Raw genomic sequence first — 22,970 nt, forward strand, 5'->3', positions numbered from 1 at the left:
GGGCCTTTTCTGTATGCTTTCAATTGATGCAACTTGATCCTCAGATGAGCTGAAGCAGGAAAGGGGGTGAAAAGTGTTCTTTTTTGTCTCCGAGCCTTTCCCCCTTACCTTCTGGTGGGGAGGGCCAGTGCCTTGACTCTGATCCCCCCATTCATATACAGTAGTCACTCACTGGATAGCTATTGTATGCCAGAGATTTTACGGGGTCCTGAGAAGCAAAGATAAGATGTGGTCCTCACCCTCAAGGGTGGGGGAGGGTAGAGATAAGCCATAGATAATTAAAAAATAGATACAGGTTTATAGGCAAATCAAGCACCAAAAAACCAAACTAGTGTCTGGGGGAGTTAGGGAGAGGCCATTTAAATGATAGGTTAAAAAACGAGGGGGAATTCATTGTGTGGGGAGAAGAATTCCAGGCAGAGGGAAGACGAGCATGGTGAAGGAGGTGTAAACATGAGTGGCATAGTGGACAGACTCGGTGAAATGTGGTTTGGCTGGCACATGAGGTTATATGAGAGAGTGAGTGCCAAGAGGTGAGACTGGAAAAAGATGGGGGCCAGATGGCAAAGAGCCTTTAAAACCACGTAAAGAATTTGGACTTGGTCCCATAGTCAGGGGGTGGACCACTGAACACTCCCAAGCAGGGGGTGAAGTGATCTTAATTTGAAGAAAGATAACACTGTTGGCACTGTACACGATGAGCTGGAGGGAAACCAGAGGCAGGTAGATGAGATAGGAAACGTTGAGGGTAAGGAGAAGAGACAGCGAGACTTCCAGGGAAGAGCAGTGAGGAGGTGCTAAGGAGACGGTAGAAGAGAGACGTGGTGGCGTTTGACTATTGACAAGTCACGGGCTGATGAAGGGGTGGGGGGAACCTAAAATGACAGGAGGTTTCCATTTCACACTTTGGGGGCTGCCATTAACCCATATGGAAATGCAAAGGAGGAGCAGGCTTGGTAGGGGAGATGGCGCGTTCAGGACGGGGATATGGGGGTGAGGCGCCATCCACGCCCAGGTTTAAATGTTTTGTAGGCGGTTGCCATGTGGCTTTGGAATTGGAATTTGTGGCTCAGAGCAGCCATAATACCTAATGAAGTTTCCTGGAGAATAGGTAGAGATGACAGAGGCTAGAACCATAGGCAATGTGACATTTAAGGGGACATAAGGGATTGAAAGGTAATGCCCAAAGAAAGAGGAATCAGGAGACAGAAGTTTCAAGGAAATCAAGAGAGCAGAATTTGAAGAAGACAAATGGTCAGCAGTGCTGTAGATAGAAACCATTTGCATATGTTGAGTAGAACTAGGATTGCAAAATCACTTTTAAATTTGGTTATTGTTGGGTTCTGCAAAGACCGTATACATGCTAGGGGGTGAATTTCCTCAAAGCTGCTAACTAAAATACTGTTTTTATAGTTTGTGGATCACCTGACAGGACCAGCACAAATTAAAGTTTTCCTTTTGTTTAAAAAAGGAATTGATAGAAGAATTTGGGAGGGAGCTAAGGCTAGGGATCGTCCACATCAAGGTGACAAAGTCTTGAGACCACTGAGTTTTTAAGAGCGAGACAATCAGAAGGTTAAAGCTAGACTTCACACAGAGGAAATGTGGTTAAGGCAGTGAATGGAAGTCTGGGAAAGCCCCGGGAAGTCACACCGAAGCATAGATGAGTCACCAGATGGTGTTTCCTGAACCTCTAAGAGATGCTTCCAGGTCTTGAGTTTCAAATTCTTGGCGAGATCAGGGAGAATGAAAGTTAGAAAAAATGTCCACGATATTGCCACAAGTGTTTTTGAGAGTTAAAAAACCTTATTTTCTGGATAAATTAGGGCACAGGCCTTAGACCACTTATCAGTAGGGAAGGGGAGGACGGAGCTGGGATGAAGAATCTGTCTTGCATTTCTGCAGCATCCTGAGTGGGTGGACAAGACAAAAGACTGGTGAGGAGGGTACAGGGTTGGGTTGGTCGGGTGGAGATAAGATTGTTGGGTGTAGAAGGTACTTGACAACAGAGCAAATAGAATGACTGGAATACTTAGGAAGTGTTTCCTTCGGGTGAACAAAAGAAAGGAGAACACTCAGGGACCCACGGCATGAGATGGCAAAGTACCTGGAAGGCAAGAGGAATCAGGAATAATAGTGTCCCAAGATTTAGTGACAACTCAGGGATGTAGGAAAACACCTGTTGAATGGTTAATTTAAGCTTGATCATAGGAACTTATTAAAAAAACAGACATGTGCTGGCATTTAAAAAATGACTGGAAAATGCTCTCTGCTTTTGAGGAGTCCCTGAGGTTCTCGTGTGGAGCCTGGAAGACGTGTGTCTTTGTTCTTTTAGTATGACACACGTCATTCTTACATGCCATGAGCCCTGCCCTCTGATACTTGAAACTGGTAGTTAAAGCCTTAAGTATGGATGTGAGGAATCTCCATGAACTTGGGAGAAAAGGAAATGGAGTTGTTGTCTCCTTTGGACTAATAAAACCAAAACATACCCTCCCTCCCGGGGGCATCTACTGGGTTAGGGGTGTGGTGAGCAGGGAATAGTAGGAGATTCAAGGAAGCTGTCTTTCTCTTCATCTTAGGGAGCCAGAAGCAGAATCTGGGCATATGGACAATCCAGACACCAGAGGGGACTGGCTAGTTAGGGGCAAAGATGTTTCATGGCTTCAGCAGGCTCTGGAGGACTGTCCCCCAGGTTTAGCCATTGACCTCTGCTCAGATTCCGTGCTTATGCAGCAACTCTGTGATTCCTAATTCTTCCTCCCAAGCATACCTATAGTTGGAAGGTGAGTCATCCTGAAAGAGGTCTTCAACGCCTGGAAAAAAAATATGCCCTATTGCTAATTAATTAACTGGTTTTCTAATCTGTGCATGAGTATTGTATGACTATAGTCATTGTAAGTGTGCCATTAAATGCCAGGTCACATTCAGGGCCACTGGTAAAATCCAGTTTCTGGATGTAGGGACTGAGAGGAGCAACTAAGGTAAGTTTTCCAAAATAATTCTGGTGTATATTAAAAAAGAAAAAACAGTCTGTGGGCAGCCTGCTATCTGCCTCTTTACATCTCCTCACACTCTCAAATAGGGGTTTAGGAATAATTGCAGTAAGCCTTACTTTTAACAATTAGTTATTAAAGTAAAATGAAGTTTGTGTCTACTCAAGCATTGGTGATGAAAAATAGAAAAACAGTTTTAGGAAATGTGTAGTTTAGAGATCATAAATAAAGCATTCTTGCTGCCACCCTCCTGTCCTGCACTCAGGGCAGACATGAGTAATGGATAGTGACAGTCTCCTGCTGAACCTCTGCTGACTGTAGAACTCCCTCACAGCATTCAGCTAAGAAGTCAGATTGAACTTGCCTAGGTTGGATTCATGTGAGCTGAAATTCTGAGTAGTCTAGCTTAGGTGGGTTATTAGAGATGCCAGGCATCACAGTTATAGAATTAAGCTGAAAAGAACCTAAAGGACTAGCCTTTGAGTTTGATATTTGTCTAGAAGTCTCTAGATGTTCCACCAGAAATAATACCATACTAGATAAATTGATAGACTTCATCAGAATGGACTTTCTAGACCACTAACACATTCACTGTGTTGTTGTCAACCAGGACAGAATTTGCAAGGGAATTTAGAGGTCATTACCAGGTTTTAAACCCTAGGTCTGTCTCTTAGTGGGTGTGCAGTAAGTTACTTAACCTCTCTGAGCCTTGTTTTCCTCCTATGAGAAATACTATCCAATTCATAAGCTTGGTATCACTAATTTAGATAACATATGCAAAGTGCTTGTGGTTCGTAGGTACTCCCAAATATTAGTTCCTTCTTGCTTCTCATGTTGAAAGTAGCCAACAGTGAGCAGAATGCCTTAGCAAATATTTTCACTCTCTACTTGCATATTTCTAGGGATGGGTAGCTCATTGCTTCATAAAGCATCCCAAGATTTGAACAGCTTCATTACTAAAAAAAATCGACTTTATGTTGCACTGAAATCTGCCACACAGCACACAGCTTGCCTTCTGCTCATAGCAAGCTTAGCTTTGGAGTCTGTTGGATATTTGAAGAGAGTTGCTCTACCCTCCTAAACTTCTTTTTTTCTTAGCGAGGGGGTCACCAGTTCCTTTGCCCCTTAGAGGACACAAATGCCACTCCCATTGCCATGCAGACTGCCATCACTTGTATCACTTTCCAGAACTCTAGGATTGGTCTAGCCTCTTCTGCTTTTAGTATTAGTTCAAAGAATTTATTTTGAAAGGAAGGCATGCTGTATTATATTTAATTGTTTCTTTCAGCATAGTATTACTTCCAGAGAGAGAGAGAGAGTTCTGCACAGTTAATTTTTATATTAAACATATAGAAATTATATAAATTTAATAGTCACTAGTAACAATTCCCCCCCCCCCTTGGTTTCAGGGAGGTGTTTTGAACACATTTGTCATGGAAACATGCTTTACTCACTTTTGGGTTCACCCTCTTCTCTTGGGTGTGGGGCAGAGGCTTGTCACTCATTTCTGATTATGGTGTTGATTAACTGCTAGGCTCCTAAGCTATAATTATCTTCCTCCTTCAATTGAAATCACATTTCTTGTATTACAACACGAGCTATTGCAAAACTACTAATACATATTGGATTTTTATTTCCCTCTAAGCAAACTTTCCCTGACAATTCATATTTTTTCTTCTGGGTGGTTCAGCTGCTCCCTATTGCTGTTTAGCCACTGCTGACTAAGATGTTCTCCCTCACGGAGACTGATCAGTGCTCACTTTGCAATATCTTGGTTTGTTTTCCTGTGTCCTCACTTGCTACAATATGCTGATTAAAATACACTTCAGCATTACTCCCAGGTGATAGAATTTCGAGCAACTCATATATTAGAGCCATATCTATATGACAGCATAATTGTACGAAGATGAAAAACTCAGTCAACATATGATTTTATTTTTAACTGCGCCAAAGGATGGGCTGGATGAATAGCTTGCACTGGATTTCAGCCAATCCTCTCCCTGTGAATTTTTCCATCATTTTGACACTGTGTGAACTGAATCTGGTGTTTCTAAATCACTCTCCACCCTACATGTATTTGGCATAATGTAGTCTGTGGGATGTTGCCTTGAGTGCTGGGAATTTATTTCTGAAAGACCAATAATACGTGGCCCTGCCTTTGAAGAGGGACCAGACACACGAACTCATCTTGTAAGAGAAAGTTCAGGGCCTCCCCTGGTGGCGCAGGCAGTTGAGCACTGGGCTATGAAGCTGTCCGCAGCCTCTGCAGCGCCAGTTCCATCCTGGCCGGCTGGCGAGGGTCCCACATGGCATGGCAGACCTCTCCTGTCTTGCCTGCTGCTCCCCTCAGCAGTGTATTTCGTCAGTCTGCCTGTTCTGTTCCCCGCTCTGTCTCTGGTGAATCCTCTCACCCTCCCACACATCTGGCCTGTACCCCAGTTCTTGTATAAATAAATAAATCTTAAAAAAAAAAAGTTCAGACCGCTGTGGTTGAAGAACATAGGGTTGTCAAGAAAACGTCACTTAGTCTTGTGGGCATATCGTGGGTGAGATGCTCTTCGGTCCTTTCCTGCCCACCCACTCTGCTCATCACCATACTTTGTCATCTCATTTACTCATCAAGACTTTACTCCAAAGCTTCCTTCTGGAGAGTGCTCCTAGCCCCACATCTGGGTCCTTCATTTCTTCTCCCTCCTCCAAACTCTCTAATTCCTCATCCATTTTTCCTTTCACAGGCAAGTCTCCTTATACTTTAAGGCAGCTCTGTCTGTGTTTGATCATGCTTGCTTCTGCAACGTCCTGTAAATGTCAGTCTGATTTGGAAGAAAATCCATTTTACTTAACTAGGAACAATTTCTATTTTGGTTGATTGCCAGGAACAATAAGATTTCAAACTCATGTTTTCTTCAAGGCAAGTTAGTCTTTCTTCCATCAGTTGCTTTAAGAAGCTTGTTTTTGTACCCATACTTAGTGGATTGCATATATACAAACTTTAATGTTTATTGTCATGATGGATATGAGGATTCTGTGGTGGTTCTATATGTGAACATTAAGGGGCATATTTTTTCCCCATAGAATCCCTAGAAACCAGGTTACTCTATTTTATGGAAACAACTCCTAGGACTCTTCATATATATGGGAAAAAACCCCCAGGGTAATTTCTTAAAAAAAAAAAAAAAGCACCATGAATTAAAGGCAGCTTAGAAATTGAAAATTGCTTTCTACTGAGTCATCAGATACAATACCTTGAGCAATACGATTTATATCCATATGCCTTGTGATATCGCCAAGTTAGGATTTGTGTAGTTTAGATAAAACTGTATCTGCAGGACTGTCAAGAACCGTGTAAGTTTTCTGAAAATATTGAATTCATCCAATTTCTCAGTACAATGCAGAGCAACTTCTTTGTGGGTCTTTAAGTCTTTGACAGCCCAATTCCTTGATTCAGATTTAAGGAGGATAATATCGTTTTGTTCAAAGTCATTTCATTAGAATATCAGTGAGAAAAATATTATTCCCACTGGGGTCATGGTGTGTGGAGTTGCATGTTCTCCCCAGGCTGTGTGGGTTTTCTCTGGGTCCTCGTTTCCTCGCACACCCCAAAGATTTGCACGGTAGGTACATTGGCCTGTCTAAGGTGTCCCAGCGGAGTGTGTGTCCTGGGATGGAAGGGCATCCTGTGCAGGGGTGGGGGTGGGGTGTCCACCTTGCTCTTTGAGCTGCCAGGATGGGCGGGCTCCTGCCCCCACCCCAGACCCTGAACTGGAATAGCAGTGTAGGAGATGAATGAATATAAATGATTTTTTAATATTAAAAAGTATTTTAGGTCTTTATTTACAAGTTTAATGATGCTTTTGTGACCTGAAACCTGACACAGGAACTTAACTGTTGTCTATTTCAGTTAGCCCACGGTAAAATTGGTTTTATTATACATCATTTCTCAAGAACCAGTTTGTGACTTTTAGTGAGGAATTCAAATTCACATGACTCATGCAATTTAAAAAATAAGTAACCAAAGTAAACAGATGCAAGTTAAATATATTCAAAGCATCCTCTTAGTGCCCTCTGTGTGAGGGACACTGCTTAATAAGCTGGGGCTCCTTCATTCAATCTTACCAAAGATGAGTGGTAGAAATTTAGTGAATAAACAGATAAAAAATCTGACGGATGTTTCAAGAAAGTAATAGGAAAACTATATCTCTCACCATCCAATATTCATATTACAAATGTTTATTGAGTGGCCTTTGTGTGGTAGAAGGAACTGGGGATACCTAGAAAGTAATACAGGTGTAGAAACCAAAGTTAAGGGGTTGAATGGTTCTCCAACTTAAGAATACAAAAGAAAAAAAGACTTAGCTAAACTTTTCTTTGAGGTTTATTTTCACAAACAGCAGAGTGGGAGCTTATCAGCAGGTGAGCCAACCTGAGCTTGCATCTGAGGAGACAGCACTAACCTGGAGGGAGCCCCAAGCCAGTAGTCTCAGGGGAAGGGCAGGGATCCCCAACAGGAATCTAAAACTCCTGTTACCAAATGCCGGCCTCAGTTTCCCTCAGCCAATAAAAGGAAACAGAGTTTGAGGAAAAGGAAAGTGGTTTAATTTGTCGACATATGAGGAAGGCAGCAGACTCGTCTGAAAGACCACCATCCTGCTGTTTGGCAGAGTGCAGGGGTGTTTATACAAGGGCGAGATGGGCAAGGGTCTGCGAAGGGGAGGGGGGAGGGGGAAATTGCAACAAATGGGGCAAGACAAACTATTAATCTTGTTAATGCTAAATAAGGGGAAATCGCAAGAAATGGGAAAAGACAAACTTGTTAACTGTATCACTCCCATGACCTGAAAGAATTCCTTCATTCTCTGTATGTGCCTTGCCCTGTAACTAGCCAGTGGATTCAGCCCAGTGCACATTTCTTTGTCCTTAATCTGCTCCTTAACCAGTAAAATTTAACTCCTTTATTCTCAGCTCTACTCCCCCAAACCAATATAACCCCATTCTCCTACTTAGATGGGGACACACGTGAGTTATTCTCTTGCCTCCTAGCTCTGGCTTGTGATAAACTGTGATAAACTTGTGATTACTCTCAGCCCATTACTCTGGAGGAGTGTTGCTCCAGCTTTTCCTGAGTGAAAACCTAGCACTTGCACAGATTCATGCAAATAATGATGGTCTCCTCTGTGGAGATGTGCTGTATTGGTCCCCGAGGCTATAGTGGAAGGCAAAACAGTAGAGACTTCGGAGAGGAAAAACTCACATTAATTCAGTAGTCATGCCAATCGATTCATCATCGCAGATCCTGCTAAGAAGGCTGCAGGAAGACTGCTGAGTGCCCTGAGAGCTGCTAGGAGGTGGCAGGTGAATGGTGGGGGTGGCACAGGGACAGAGACCAGTGAAGGCTTTTCAATGGAGGGGACTGGTGAGAAAAAAGCCAGCCAGTCCAAACTGGAGAGGAAGCACCTGCCAGGCAAGGGGGGAAAGCCAGAGGGAGGGAGTGGGAAAGGGAGGCTAACCCAGTAAGGCGGTGGAGTCGTGGGGGTAGGGGTGGGGGGCAGGCACACAGTTGGAGAGGCCAAAGGGGGCCAGGCCAGACTTGCTCAATTTGGGTCTTTATTCTAAGGACCATGGGAAGTGTCTGAAGCGTTGGCGATAAAGTCAGGTCTTTGTTCTCAAAAGAGCTCTCCCTGGCAAGGGTGGGGTGATTGCGAGGGAGGAGGTGTGAGTGGATGTGGTGTGGTCACCCAGGGGAGGAATGATGGGTGGTGGCCTGGACCAGGCAGTTGCCGAGAAGTCGGAAAAATGTAACCAGATGACAGGTATTTAGGAGGCAAATCCTGCAATGGCCTAGGTATTTACTGAATGAAGAAATGGATGGTTTCAGGAAATGTGGCATTTGACCTAGTTAAAAGCTACAATGAAAGGCTTTTAGACTGAAATGGTGGTGGGATAACTCTTCTCGATTGTCTGCAGTTTAAGTGGATTAAAATGTACACATTTGTTAAAATAGCACTTTTTTATTTGGTGATTTTCCTAATCAAACCAAACTTAAATTGAATGACCTACAGACACCCTCAGCAGGGAGAGGTTGTCATGCGATGTAAGGTAGTTTGGATGTGTGTGTTTATGGCAAGTGGCATATGATTCATGGCAGACTTTTTGGGGCGCAGTTTTATGTGATCATGTTTTCAGAGTGTCAAGACTTGGGGAAAGGTAGCCAAAAAATATCTCCCTCTGGATCAGTCAGCCACTAATTGCGTAACTTGGTATGTTAGATTTGTGTCTTGGGAATGACAAATATTATATTGTCTTTTACCTTGCAGAAGTCATCTCTGTCAAGCAGCTGCTCCCTGAGTACCCTGAGGTGACAGATAGAATGATAATGATGACTAAAGTGTTCAGTGGGGCCTCCTCCCTGCCCAGACCTACCTTCCCCCAGAGCGATTCTCATCTTCCCACTGGATCTTGTTTAGTGCTCTGGCTACTTCCAGCTCTGGGAGCCGTGAAACCACCCTCCAGAATCTCAGGAGGAGAGAGATTTTCCCCTGAGGACTCCAGGGAGGAAGCTAGTCAAATTCTCACAGCTTTCCTCACCTCCTCCCCTGGACTCTACTGGACACTCAACCTCTGATGAAGGAAGTGGGGAAACTCGACCTTATCTGTCACACCACCGAAGGATGGATGTGGTAGCAGCCTGGGTGAAATCTTGTAGTTCCAGGGTTATTTCCTTATTAGATATTGACTCAGGATTTGTTTGTTTGTTTTTAAACAATGAGGGAAATTTATCTTATTATTTATCAGCCTACTCAGTCACTTATTAGATAAGATAGGGAAGTTTAATATTAAAATTACTGTGCTATCCAGATTCAGGCACATAAGTTGTTTAACATGGGTGTCCAGTGGAGATATCTTAAAAAGTCCTCGGTGGTACTTTTATTTATTTAATGAAAAATGTAGTATGAAATATAATTAAATATTTATGAGTATTATAATTTTAAAATATGCCCTGAAAATATCTTTTTAACAGTATGGGTTGAGCCTTTTAAAATTTCTAAGACCACAAAAATGAATGAGGAGGTGCTAGATCATCCATAAGGTGTTGACTTTGTTAAGTTATTGGCATATATGGGGAGTGGAGCAATGACAACTTTGCCAATTAAATAATGATGATTTATCTTATTCCATTTACACCAATGCAACAAAATAATATTAATAATAACTATAAAACTGTATCATGTATTGACTTTCAGTTGATAAAAATGAGGACTGGGCCTCCCTGGTGGTGCAAGGGGTTGAGCACTGCATCATGGGGCAATCCAAAGCCTCACAGCATGAGTTTGATCCCCGGCTGGCCAGGGAGCTACCCACCTGGTGCAGTAGACCTCTCCTGTCTCGCCCGCTGCTGCCCTCAGCAGTGTATTTCAGTCTGCTTGTTCTGTTCCCCACTCTGTCTCTGGTGAGTTCTCTCACTCCCCGCATCTCTGGCCTGTACCCCAGCTCTTGTATGCCTAAATAAATAAATCTTTAAAATAAAAAAAAGACTGACATATAGTTGGTGTTATAGAAATTTGCTGAATGAATAAACACACTAATAACTGAATATAAGATGCCCTGCATGTGTACATAAATATATCAATGGAATGTTGATTCCAAGGCAAAATTATACTTAAGTTGGTTAACAATTTATATTGAACAATTTATATTTAAATTGAACATTTAAATATATAAACATACAAATATTGAACATTTATATTTAAAATGAACAGTTGTTCATTTTAAATGTGAAAATTTAACAACCGATTTTAAAAATCCCATGATATTTCCAAACAAAACATTTCAAAATGAATGACTGCACTTTTCTCAGGTGAAACTTCAGGTATATATATTTATGGGAGGTGGGTTTCATACTGATAACTAAAATGAATATACTCTGGCTGGCCAAATGAATATACTCTGGCTGGTCCTCTGTGCTTACGGTGTTTTTAAAATGAGGATTCCAAAAGGTTGGGCAAGTGTGATTGTGCTCGATATTATTATTGTCTTTTTATAAAGGTGAATCATCTCAAGATGAGTAACTTGCTCTGATCAAAATAATGACTCACTGAGCAAAGTCCAGTGCCACCTCGTCCCCGCCTGCTAGAACCTGTTACCTCTGTGGTGTTTTTTCAAATTTTATTTTATGGTGGTAATTTTGCAGGGACTATACCTGAGAGGAGAAAGCATGCATTGTAGAAAAAGGAAGAATGATCTGTGGATGGTTTTTATTTTTTTTTAAAGATTTACCCATTCATGCATACAAGAACTGGGGTACAGGCCAGATGTGCAGAATGGTAAGAGGATTCACCAGAGACAGAGTGGGGAACAGAACAGGCAGACTGACCAAAATACACTGCTGAGGGGAGCAGTGGGAGAAACAGGAGAGGTCTGCCGCACCATGTGGGTATCTCGCCTGCCGGCCAGGATCAAACCTGTGCTACAGAGTCTGCGGACAGCCTTACAGTGCTGTGCTCAACTGCCTGTGCCACCAGGGAAGTCCCCCCCCTTTTTTTTTTGGAACGGCCCAGTTAAAGATCTACCTCTAAGAGCTGTTCCTCTGATTTTGAAGAAAAATAGCATTTCTTGAAGAATATATGCATTTGCATAGTCAACATGAACAATGAGATATTTTTAGCAACTAAAATTCACAATTTAAACAGAGGGAAAGCCAGCAGAATTTTTCCTGTACACCTCGGCTGATCCTACCCAGCCTTGTCATGCTTCCAGCACAGTATCACCATGTAGACAGATGATTACATTTTTACTATTGAAAATCAACTTTAATGAGGTATGATTTACATGCAATAAAATGTACCCATTTTAAGCACACAGTCTGAAGAGTTTTGGAATATGGATAGACCCAAATAACCACCACAAAGCCATAGACTGTTTTCTTCACTCCTAAGGATTCTCTTGAGCCCTTTGCCAGGTAAGCAGTTACCTTTCCAGCCCAGGCAACCACTGCTTTGCTCTTTATTGCTGCAGATTAGGCAAGCTTTTCTAGACATTCATACAAATGGAACCACACAGTAGGTATTCTTACGTGTCTGGTTTCTCTTGTTCAGTACACTGATCTTGGCACTCATCCGTGGTGATTTTGTGTCAATAGTACCGTCTTTTTTTTTTTTTTTTGAATTGGTAGATTGTATTCTATTTAAAAAAATTTTTTCCTGTTTTTTCATTTTTGGTAAGTTGTGTTCTGTTGTATGGATGTACCATTTATCTGTTTACTGGGTGAAAATTTTTCAAGCATGAATTCTGGTCCTAATAAATTCTTTTATATATATAAGTTGAACAGTGCAGTCATAGCTTTATAAGAAGCTGTAGTGATGAAGAGGATCCATCCAGTTAGGACATTTAACTTTTTTTAGTTTGATTTTGAGTTATGATACTAATATTAAGCAATGAGGTCTAAATCTTATAGACCAAGTTCAAGATTTAAGAAACACTGTTCCATAAAAAGTCACTTGCTCAGCGTTTTCATTTTATATTTGAGCATTTTAAAAGCCTGATAGTTCGGGTTGGCTGTATGGTCTCTAAATTTGAAATAGTTGCAGCTTTCTCCTTTATTATGTGCTCCTAGAACTTGCTCCTTTACTCTTAGATTTTCTGGAAACAAGTATTGTTAGGGGGAAAGGATGTCCTGAGATAATCTCATACAGGAATCTCAGGACATCCTTTCCCCCTAACAGTATCATTTATTATTCAAATAGGGAAATATTAATTTGTTAGGTTGATGATTTTTAAAAGGTCTGCTTTTTTTCTGTTACATCTCTCTTCCTTCTTTTTTTAAAAAGAACCAGAACTTTCTAATATTGGGCAATAATATCTTAAGTGGCTTGAAAAGCAGTGTATCTCAAGCCCCCCCCCCAACGTTCATTCCCTGAGATTCCAGTAGGTGGCGATCTTACAAAGCCTATAGAAGTGAAAGCTTTAGTACCCATTTGTTTTGCATAATGAAAATGCACCCCCCCTCCCCACCGGTTGTCAGAGTTTTACATTCTGCTTGCTAAGCATTTAAAAAATGAACAATTGAAAAAATAAAAATGTTTTTCAATTCCTTGGTGGTCCCTAAGAGACAACCTGTACACATTTAATGTGTGCAATGTTTCCAGGTTTTTTTCTAGTTCAGACAAACAACAAATTCATGTTGTAAAAATTTAAGTTAGTTTATCTTTTTGACTGCTAAGTGGCATTCCATTGTGTATCTAAACCACATCTTCCTGATCTATTCATCTGATTTTGGGCACTTTTGTTTCCATATCTTGGCTATTATCAACAGTGCTGCAATGAACACAGGGGTGCAGGCTTCCTTTGGCATTAGTGTTTTTGTGCTTTTTTGGGGTAGATATCTAGGAGCGGAATTGATGGAGCTGGGAGGGATTATGCTAAGTGAAATTAGCCAGAAGGAGAAAGATAAATACCAGCTGGGTGTGGGTCTGTTAGAATTAAAGAACTGCTTAAGCCACCATTTTGGCTATGCAGTTTATCAGTACAAAGTCCTTTAGGCCTAACCAATCCATTAACTATGAGTATACGAGAGGAGGCATGACAAGGAATGCCTGGGGACGGTTGACTGAGATGTAACTTTGCGTCCAGAGAGACTTCAGCGGAATGCCTTGTTAACAAGATGGGTGCCAGAAGCACAGGTCCAAAAATCTGATATTGGTCTCCAAATGTTGGGCCATAAAACTGGGCTGTAAATCTGAATTGGGTTCGCAGACTCCGCTCCCCTAAAGTGCAGTTAACCTAAACATACATTCCTTCTTCTTAACTTTTTTCTCTTCGTCCTCCTGCCCTGACTCTGTATAATCACTCCCTCAATAAAAAGGCGAGGTTCTACCTTCTTGGTAGCATGCTGCCAGAACAGTTGGTTTCTTTGTCAGTGTTGTGTTGCCTTGCCACAACAGACGCGGTCACCTACATGTGGAATGTAGAGAAACCAAACAAAGGGTCAAAGACAAACATTAAAACCAACCCTTCATGGCTGACCATGGATCTGAAGCTTCCAGAGGGGAAGGCAAAGGGGTGAGAAGGAAGCACAATGCACTAGTGGAGGACTATGGGTGTGGTAGTGGGAGAGTAAAAGGTGCCCACACTTGAGGGGAGAAAGCCTATACTGCCAAAATACTAACAAGGAGGTAAAACAATGGTACTTTGTTAAATTTAAAAAAAGAAAGAAAAATTAAATTAGTGAAATTTGAAATAAAAAAACCTCATCAACAAACAATACACTTGTCATTTGTTACCTGATCTGCTACTTAGGTTTTTTTCTTACTTGTTGACTTCCTTGGAGACACACCTCCCAATTCTGCAATTCCGTCAAGGCTGAGTCCAAAAGGACCTTTCATATCTGTGCTGAATTGGGGCTAATGAACGCAGACTGAATTGGCCTAATGAACGAGGGCTGGAGTCTCACGATAAGGTTATTGTGCTAATTGCATTTCTCAACAGTGAGACTGATACCGGAATTGAAGGTTTTCAGGCCTAGTCTCCCAGCCAGGAACGGATCCCAGGCTGCAGAGGCAGCGCTGAGCCCCAGCCACTAGAACACCATGGGTTGGTATCTCACGAAGCCGCAGCAGGAACTTCGCTGATGCTCAGGCAAGCAAACGAGAAGAGACAGATTTGTTTAGAGAAAGAAAAAGTTTATTGAGGAGAAAAGGAACAGAAATGAAGTGGGACTCCCAGGCCATGGAACCATGCCAGGAAGGGACAAGGAAGCTGAAGTGGAGTCGTGTCTCAGGGAATATAGACCTTCTTTCCCTAATTATTCTAAAGCTCCACCAGTCTCTGTGATTGGTTAGTTCTTGGTGGTATCACTGCCTAAATGTCTCTGTGCCGGGAACTAAGTCTCTGTGTCCCAGCCCTTCTTTTCTTCATTGCCCTCTATTTGGAATGTCTTGTTGACCCTTAGGTCATAAAGTAAGTCCCTAATGTCATAAGTCCTGAGGTGTGTGATTAGTCCCCTTTGGAATTTGTTGCCCTTATCTCTGGAGCCTTCCTTAACTCTCCTGAAGTCCCTGCACTGTCCTTGAGGCTGCCTCAGTGTCCCTAACTTGCCCTAGGATTCAAGATGAGGGCCAAGCACACTTATAAATAAGACACCAGTGCTTCCTTTACCAACTAAAAAGTACAGGATATTCTGCCTGAGAAGTTATCTGAAAAACACTGTGGGTTTGGATTTGCTACCAGTTCCCTGAGCTCCCAGCCATGGAAGCTTCAGTGGGAGATTTTGTGAACTCACTGAGGTTTTGGGGTAGACTTCCCCCTCGCGCTAGTAGAACGTAAGGGCAGCTGACTGCCCTCAGGGTGAGCATTCGGAGAAGCCCAGACTCCGGGTCCTGGCCTAGGCAGTCATCACTGTCCCTTCTTCAATAGGGCTGTTCACTGAGGGAGGGGAGCATACAGGGTTTGGGGACCAGGAGGTGAGGGTCTTTGGGGCCAGCCTGGAGGCCACTCAGGAAGTAATCAGTGGTGAATGGCAACCTAAAGCTGCAGAATTAGCTGGGGTCACCTCCAGGATGAGTGTGAGAAGGAGACCGGAGGTCACAAAGAGGAGCCTGAACAAAAACTTCCAGTGAGGAGATGTGACTGGGACTTCACTGGAGAGAATATTTCCAAGAAACAGGTATGCTGAGAATCTAAGATAATAGCTAAGACGTGACTGCTGGATTATACTCATGCAAAACCCCCCTCTTGGTTGAATCTCCCACAATTCAGGTGTAGCTGAAGGAAAACACACATTATTTAAGACAATAACTACTTGCAGCTCAGGACATAGCAGGGAAGTGGTGGTGTTTATCACTGAGGGCTCCGGAATTTGTTTAGGAGAAGGGCTTGACATCTGTTTGGGTTGGTGTAGGGGAAGGTAAAAAGTATCAGGCTTTTCTGCCCTCCTGCCATCAGGAGAGATGATGGAACCCTGCGGTCCCGAATGCATGCCTGATGGCGGGCACCTGGAGTAGGGTGTGGGCATAGGTAGATAGGGTTCACTTGGGCTAAGACTGGGCTTTTAAGGGCGGCGTCATGGGGACGCCAGCAGAAGCCGAAAGAAGAAGAAGAGAAGCAGAGAGAATGCCAGAGAGCCCAGATAGAGTGAGGATTTGCTGGGGGCTGGGAAGACTGCCAGCCTCCGGGCCCCCAGCACCCCTGCCTGCCATATGCTTGGTAAATCCCAATAAAAGCTTGCAAAAGCCACTGAGGCCTCCAGGACTCTCTGGACTCCTCCTTTACCTGGTCTGCTGAATCAGAAAACCTGCACTGTGTCATTCCTACCCCCTACAGTTGGAAAGGTGAGGTCTTCTTCCTCTGAGGGCTGGAGGGGGAGCTGAGTAGCCATGCCTAACAAACTGAGGTGACTGGAGCCCCTGTAACCAGTAGGAAGTAGTAACAGGAAGGGTGACTTCAGCAAGCTGTATCTCAAGTCAGCTTAAAAAGGCACAGGCCTTTGCACTCAACTTTGGATCTGAAAGATGCTGTTACCCCCTTCTGCTTCCTTTGACACTCCTTGCTGTTCAGTTCTTGGTTTGATTTGGTTACTCGATTTGGTTCCATCGAGTAAATAATAAAGGACACAGATATTGTGTACTTGCTAGGTGCTGGGGACTGTTCTAGTGTTTTATGCATATTTCCTTAACTAATCATCATTCCCTCTCCCCCTTATAGATCAGGAAACTGAAGGACACAGAGGTTATTTAGTACTAAATAGCAGGGTGAGGGTTTGAACTCATTCTGGCTTCAGAGCCCAGGCTCTATATCATTAAATCCTGCTTTTAGCTTCCTTATAGGGTTTTGGGTTTGGCAACCCAGACTGAAATGTCAGCTACTTAGGTTTAGACTTTGGTCACCTTTTGATCCAACCCAGAACATGACACCTGCTATTGATTTGTGAGCCTGATTTACCCCATTGGAAACCCCACCTGGGCTCTGCCAGGGCCAGATAGGAGAAAGGACATTAAAGCAATATTTGTTCATGTGCCTCTGTCTTTTCATAGTATTTTCTCTCTTCCCTTTCTCTGTTCTCTGCCTGGTTGATTTCTGTGAGAAGCATTTGTTACCCTCTGAACAATGGTTTACTTCTTCCACCTGTCCGCCGAGCTTCTATTTGCTCCATTTTGCTCTAGCACCATTCCCTGTGGCTCCACCTCTGCCCTTGACTGTGAGCTCCTCATGGCAAGGACCACATCGTACTGGTCTCTGAACTTTCAGTCTCGCACACTGTAGGAGCTCAAGCCCTGTTTCTTGACAGAATGGGAAATGATGCTGGAAAAGGAACAGGACAAATATTATTCCCTGTAGGGGAGGATATGATTTTGGTGTGACCTGGATGGGCTGGTGTAGAAAGGACAGGACTTCTAAAAGAATTTTTTGTTGGAATCAAGAGCGTAGACACTTCACGTTATTACTGTTCACCTTTTTTTAAAATTAGTTACTAAAGCAATAGTACTGATCAAAATTTTATGATTTAAAAAGTGTCACTAGAAGAAAGTTTTTTTGTTTTTGTTTTTTAAAGATTTATTTATTTTTATTTATACAAGCACTGGGTACAGCCAAAAGCGTGGAAGGGTGAGAGAATTCACCAGAGCCAGAGCGGGGAGCAGAGCAGGCAGAAAGACTGAAGTACACTGCTGAGGGGAGCAGCGGGCGGCAGGAGAGGTCTGCACACCATGTGGGACCCTCCTTAGGTGGCCGGGGAGCAGCCGGGGGTCGAACTGGCACTGCAGAGGCTGCGGGCAGCTTTGCAACCCAGCGCTCAACCACTGCGCCACCAGGGAGGTCCTAAAAGAAAGTTTTTGAAAAGACTATTTTAGGTCCAGAAAGACTGGAGGCAAATTTGATTTACTATAAATACCAACATGTTCTAATGACTTGGATTTGTAGGCTGCTTCAGAGGATAAAAAAGACTCAGTGAGAGCAGGTCCAAAGAACATTAATCAGACAAAAATAGGGATGGAACTACTACAGCATGGATTCTGAAAGGAAAAATTTCTACTTGTAAAATTCTTGTTTATGCGGAACCAGCCCTGGGCAGGTCTCATACAGTCTTACATCAGCTGTTCAACTTCTTGAACTTGGGAGGAGACCACCTCACTGTTCACCACTTCTTGCATGATGGTCTTGATTTTTCAGATTTTTGTTGGCTCTAAAGATAAAAACTGAGTCTTCAGGGGGTGAAGGTTAGTGTTGCAAATATCCAAAATTGGTTGCTCTTATCTTAAGCATCTAAAGTAGATATTGGCTGATAGAGTTAAACTTTCAAAAGTGATTTTTGCATTCTAAAAATGCATTTTATTCAATGAAAATGAAATATAGTGGTGTTTTGTGCCAAATCAAAAACATTTGCATTTCTAAATATTTAAAAAGTGATTATGATGTTTATACTACCTCTTTGGAGAGTAGATTTTTTTTTTCCTTAAAAAAATTTTGTGGAGCAAAAAGGGCCTACTTCTTCCCGAAGTCTGTGAGGATAGAGTATGGGGAAGGAGGAGGAAGTTAAAAAAAAAAAATCAACACCTGGTTTAGTCTTTTAATGTTATGTGTCATCAGGAAAAGAGTTATTTAACTCCCAGGCAAAAAAATTGTTAATTCATTTTGACACTTGAAAGGTTGAGGATTAGGCCATTGGTGGAATTGTAAGGTTTCATTATGAGTCAATGATGAGTCAATAGCCAATTACAAATATGGTGATCCATAGCCCTAGGATTAAGAGACTTATAATTACAGGAATGTAATATGAATTGTGTTTGAGTATAATTACTTCCTAGAATACCTAATGTGCATTTACCAAACCACTAAAGTATGGAGCATGTGAACTGCAGAGGTGGGAAATATTTGCATCAATGGAGGCAGGAAAACATAAGTAAGAGAAAATAGGAGGGCATTTGGGTTGTTTCCAAAACTTAGCTATTGTAAATGGTGCTGCTATAAACATAGGCGTGCAGGTGCCCTTTGGAATTACTGTTTCTGTGTCATTTGGGTAAATACCTAGGAGTGGAATTGCTATATCATATGGAAGCTCTATGTTTAGTAGGTCATGAAATCTCCACAGCTCTCCATAGTGTTTGGGCCAGTTTGCACTCCCACCAACAGTGCAGGAGAGTTCCTTTTTCTCCACAACCTCGCCAACATTTGTTGTTGCTAGTTTTTTTAATATGTGCCATTCTCACTGGTGTAAGATGGTATCTCATTATAGTTTTGATTTGCATTTCCCTGATTACAAGTGATGTTGAACATTTTTTCATATGCCTGTTGGCCATTTGCATTTCTGGATCAAGAAGATGTGGAACATATACACCATGGAATATTACTCAGCAATCAAAAAGATAAACACATGCCATTTGCAGCAACATGGATGGAGCTGGAAGGGATTATGCTCAGCGAAATAAGCCAGAAAGAAAAAGAAAAATACCGGATGGTCTCACACATAGCAGGAATCTAGAAAACTTAAATAAGGGACCAGGAAAATGAATAACTGTATGAAAGAAAATATCAAAATCAACAAACAACTATGAACCAGAGACACTCTATGGGGGGTGGGGGGTGGGGAAAGGAGGGCTTGGGGTTGTAATTGTACGGGGAATATAAAAAATAAAATTTAAATAAAATGTGAAAAAAAATATTTACTGTGATCACTCTGTGACCCAGGGTCTCCAGATCCTGGTGTTTCATACCGTTCTCGAATTTTGTTTTCTAGCTCAGTATTAGCTTCTTTTAGAGCTCGAACCTTATCCAGGTAAAAAGCCAATCTGTCGTTTAGATCTTGTATGGTTTCCTTTTCCCATCCAGAAAGGGCTCCATCATTGCAGGAGACGATACCTAGAGAACCGCCTCCCGAGCGCCCCCAATTTCCAGGCCTCCCTCGCAAGCAGTGCCCAACCCTCCTGCTAAGGGACTTCCAAAGCCACCCCAAAGCCATTGCAATACCCAAACATGGAAGCAGCAGAAAAGCCTGCCCCACAGCTGCCCCGCCCCCCCATAGCCCCTTCCACACTGGAAGCGGACATGCCCCCATAGTCACCTGCTGGCCTGCTCTCGAGGACAGGGGCAGGGCAGCCCCGCGGTGCGCCCTGAGAGGGGGGTTGCCTGGGGGAGACGCGCAGCTTGGGGAGGAAAGCCCAGCCCTTTATAGGTCGTGAAATGGGTGTTGCTGCTGAAAAGGTCACTCTATTCAAAATCTAGTGCCCCCCCCCCCTTATTTTGGCCAACTGAGCTCGTCATTGACTTATGCGTGTTGCAAATCCACTGGTATAGAAATAATCGAATAACGGTGCCCACTGCGTACTTGCTATACAGGAGAGTTGGGGTGGGGGTGGAGGTCGGTTGTCACGAGGAATTTTTCTTTCCCAAACGCTTCTACCGCCTGTGTGGTCTGCACCGCCTTGTGCGCTGTAGGAAAACACGAGCGCCCTGGGAGGCAGTAAAGGCTTCTTCCTAAACCGCAAGTTTCCTGACGTTCTTCGCTCATATTTCCTATTTGCTTCCTTTAGAAAACTTGATATGCGCCATCCAGCCCACCCTCTCGAGGCACAGAAGCAGCGTGAAATGCCCTGTGGGTGGACGTTGGCAGCTGGTTAGTTCAGGCTTTGAATTTTCAGGGACTGTGAAACTGTGTCATTGGGAGCTTGCATGGTTTCTTTTTTTCTGATTCAGAAAGACCTCTCAAACACTGAAACATGTCGTTTCTGAGCAGACTATTGTAGCATTTTCAGCAGATCTTCCTGTATGTGCAGAAGAGTGGACCTTCTTTGCAAACCCCGTGAGCTCAGTAGTCTAACCTGATTGTTCCATACTCAACCCGCAGCGCCTACGTGTATTCCTGCCACACATACTGGAGGATGATGTGCTTGCTCAATACATGTGTTGACAGCATGTGAAACTTAGGTTTCATTGCCATTATCAATCAGGAGAAAGAGGAAACACAGGGTTCAAATTCAGAAGTGACTCTAAAGCCCCAAGTTTAAGAAGCTAGACACCCTTTCACTTCAAGGCTATGAAAAAAGGGTAGTTTGTAATAGAAACAAACCAGGAGGTGTTACTTTTTAAAACTTTTGTGAACGTTTTGCCAACTGTGCTTCAAAGAATTGTAACATATATATATATATATATATATTTTTTTTTTTTTAAATGAAGCTCTCGTTATAGTTTCTTCTTTGGTATTTTATCTGCTTTCAATATTGAACAGTAACTGGATGCTTTTGGACATTTTTCTTCAATAGCAGAGATCATATAAGTAAGCCTCTAGTTGTTCTATAACTTGCATTATGTCAAAATGTCTTGATCTTTTTGGGAAATTAAATCAAGCATTTCAATCAAGCCAGTGTGAAAGTATTCAAGTGTTGCTCAGCCATTAGTAGATCAATTCTACTTCAATTTTAGTCCATTTGTCCAGTGTCTTGGACCAAATCAGTTCAATAAGTACTTGTTGAATTGATTTGTCTCTTAGTAAATCAGGAAAGTCTGTTATTCTTGGGGAATTTTTTTCAACATTAAAAAAATGAGTATGGGGGGCCTCCCTGGTGGCCAAGGGATTAAGAACAGCACTCTGAAGCTATCTGCAGCCTCTGCAGCATGAGTTCGATCCCCTACCAGGCCAGGCAGCTACCCACATGGCGCAGCAGACCTCTCCTGCCTCGCCCGCTGCTCCCTTCAGCAGTGTGTTTCAGTCAGTCTGCCTGTTCTGTTCCCCACTCTGTCTCTGGTGAATCTTCTCACCCCTCCCCCCACCTCTGGAGCCTGTACCCCAGTTCTTGTATGCACAAATAAATAAATCTTTAAAAAAATGAGTATGGATAGAAAGGTAAGTTATATGGTATATTAAGTACCAGACTCCAACATAGATGTGTACACAGCCAGAGGGTACCCTCACCCTGATGTTGACACACGCACACACACACGCACACACATATGCACGTGGACGTGGACCTGGTGCCGCTGCTTCGGTGCCCGGGAGCTGTGGGCAGAGGGAGGTTTGCGGTACCAGCAGCTCCTCCCCCTCACCAGGAACCCATTTTCCAGGGAGTTTTTCTTTCTCTGCCTCTGTCTCATGGTCATTAAACTCCAGAGTCCCTACTTGTCTTTCTTCTGTCTTCAGGAGGACACGCTGAGACTTGAGGAACCCTAGACCTGGAGTTGGATCCCCCTCTGCCAGTGCTCGCACCCTCACCCTTTCTCCTCCCCCTGACCCTCACCCCAAATAGCGAGATGTCCTCCCTGATGCCAGCCTCCCAACTACAGTTCCCTTTTCCCTTATTGGAGAAGAGATATATGCAAACGAACATACTTCCTGCACCCCAGTGAAGGCTGGAGCCCCCACAATTCCCAAGGACTCTGCCCATCCAGGGACCTCTCCCTGGGTGCCCTTTTGTTATCTCTAAGTAAAATTTGCTTTTGCTTCTGCTAAAGACATGGCTGTGAATTCTTCTCACACCATAATCAAGAACCGAGGAACCCCCAAATCCAGGAACCCCAGAACCTGGTGACAGGGGCGGTGCCTAATTTATGTTTCATCCTGAGTTCTAGCCTAGCACTTGGCTCAATTTCATCCCTGCTCGCCTACAGTTTTCCACTTGAAAGAGCTTCATCCTTACTAGGTTTGAATGTGTTATTTAAAGTTCACTTCATTTGAAAACAACTTCACTCTAATTTTCTGACATGCTTTGACATTTATTCTGAATCCAATTGTGAATGGGGAGCAATTTCAGAAGTTGAAAGGAGAAATATTTCTTCTTCAGTGGCTTTTTTCCTCTCTGAAGGCAAGGCTAACTATTTTAGAGTTTTTAGAGTAAAAATAATTGTCTTTGATAGCTGTTAATATATAGAAGGTGTATGAAATAAAGAAGATCTTAAGCTTGTTGGCAAACTTATTCTGTAAATTGAGCATAAAGTGACTGGAGCCAGGGTGAACTGCTCCAAAGAACTGTTTTCTAGTTTTGTAGAGTCCAGGGA

This window comes from Talpa occidentalis, unplaced genomic scaffold (assembly GCF_014898055.3).
Source record: "Talpa occidentalis isolate TD23 unplaced genomic scaffold, MPIMG_talOcc4v2.1 talOcc4.7, whole genome shotgun sequence".
Taxonomy (NCBI): domain Eukaryota; kingdom Metazoa; phylum Chordata; class Mammalia; order Eulipotyphla; family Talpidae; genus Talpa; species Talpa occidentalis.